A 2147-nucleotide genomic window follows, 5' to 3' on the forward strand; every position below is an offset into this window, starting at 1 on the left:
CTGTTGAACCTTGGAATCTCAATTCATTTCCTCTGTATTGTTTCAATTTGAATGAATGGAAACCTACCTTTGATCAAAAAAAAAAAAAAAAAAAAAAANTATCAAAAAAGATACACCGATTAATCCATATAACCAATTAACAATTACATACATGACTAATTCTAACTAGTTAAGATTGTGGAATTTTGAAACTAATGCAGAATATCACAAAGTTGACTTTTTAATTGTGGCAATGGTTATTGCGTAATTAGGCCATTTTTATTTTTGCAACTATGTATTCGGCTTGATTTCTATTTCTATTTCAATCCTAATACTCGTTTTTTTTTTTTTTTCGAACAAATCTAATACAGTACTAGTTTTCTTTTTTTATTTCTCAAAAATAATACATTCGTTGACGTGTAGAGAGGTACTTGTCTATCTTGTGTAAGTGTAATTAAGAAATGACCCTACTTTAAAAGAAATATTTCACGAAAAAAGAAAGTCGTGCCTTGTGGATTAGTTACAACTTTTATCTTAAAAAGAGGTGCTAAGTGATATAAATAAGGAGAGACAATAGAATAAAAACAACTTTTATATGTCAATCCAAATAGAAAACGCGTCTATGAGACGTCGCTCGCAGTTCTAGCAAAATACTCTTCGTTCGTTTTTCTTACAAAGGATCATAAATGTCCAAGTAAATTAGTATTCACAATTTTTCTTTTACTGTGTTATGAAATATTACACTTTTACTGGGAAACAGGTAAATTAGTTGTATGTTGATATATTGGAAATTTATGAGCAAAGTCAAATCGTAAAATCATTATTAATATTAGCACTTATTTAACATCGTCCGAATTGCTGATTTTGAAATTCGTAGTGGTGGGGTACATTACACGGAGATATCACAGGCCACCAGTGTAAAAGAAACATATTACAGTATATACTAATATTTATTTCGAACTTTAATATATCCCCAAGAATGTTGCAGAAACAAAAAGAAATATATATACTTTTTTTTTGTCAATCAAAGAAATATATATACATATATTTCAAATTATCAAAGAACTTAGTTTGTAAGTGTTGATTTTGACCGAACTTAGGTAAGTGACGTAAGTCCAAGTTTAAAAATGTATTGTGTACTACTACCATGGTCTGTTCTTCGATAACATCGAAAATTTCATTTAGAAGTTTTGTTGCAATAATTTAAACTTTTTAAAAAAGAGAAAAGAAAAAAAAAACTTTGTAGTATATTGCCGGCGTGCCCGACAAAGCTTTTGGAACTTTTTTTTTTTTGGGTTATATATAATTATATATCATTTTGAAAAAAAGATAGATAGATTTCGGGTACCTTTTAATTCACCTTTCTTGGTCCCAGTTTTGAACTTCAGTCAGTGTAATAGTCACTTTTGTGCAACACTTACCTCTGCACACGTATGGAATAAATCAATATTTTAATGTTTCACAAAATATCATGTTTTAAGCTTTTTTCGCTGTATATATTTGATTTTATTTCAATAAAAATCTTACAACATAGTTTTAAGTGTATCCATATATAACAATTAGTAAGTTATAATTTGAATACCTATAATCGAAAAAAATCTTTATGATAATGAATTTTAAATTTAGGATAATGAGATAAAACGAAGTGCTAGTTTTTGACAGGTTAGAACAACAAATTTTAGCAATCTTGAAAAAACAATATTCAGTTTTGTGATGCATACTTGTGAAAAAAATTCAAAGAGCAAGTTTTAGTTTGTCAAGCTGCTTCTTTCCATGGGTATCCCGTAACCTAAAATATATACTTTTGTCAGTTTAATGTCGCATGAGATTCCTTCTTGCTTCCTATTTTTATATTTCAAGAAATCTTAAGCTATTTTTTTTTTTAATTTAAGATTGATGTTTACCTCTAATAAACCAAATCTCATGGAAGATTGCATGAAACAAAATGACACTATTAATAGCATGATAATGATACAACTACAAGACAGTAGCCAATGTTTGTCCGTACGAACTATTTCATCATATCTCCATTAATTACTGTTTCGTTTTTTTGTTTGTCTATATGTTACCACTTCTTTTTCTATATACTCTCGTCATTTTGTGACCCATCACCGAAATATATAAATAAAAACAGGCCAATTGAAGATTTTTTTTTTTTTTTTTTTTTT

Source organism: Camelina sativa, chromosome 20, assembly GCF_000633955.1.
Source record: "Camelina sativa cultivar DH55 chromosome 20, Cs, whole genome shotgun sequence".
NCBI classification, from domain to species: domain Eukaryota; kingdom Viridiplantae; phylum Streptophyta; class Magnoliopsida; order Brassicales; family Brassicaceae; genus Camelina; species Camelina sativa.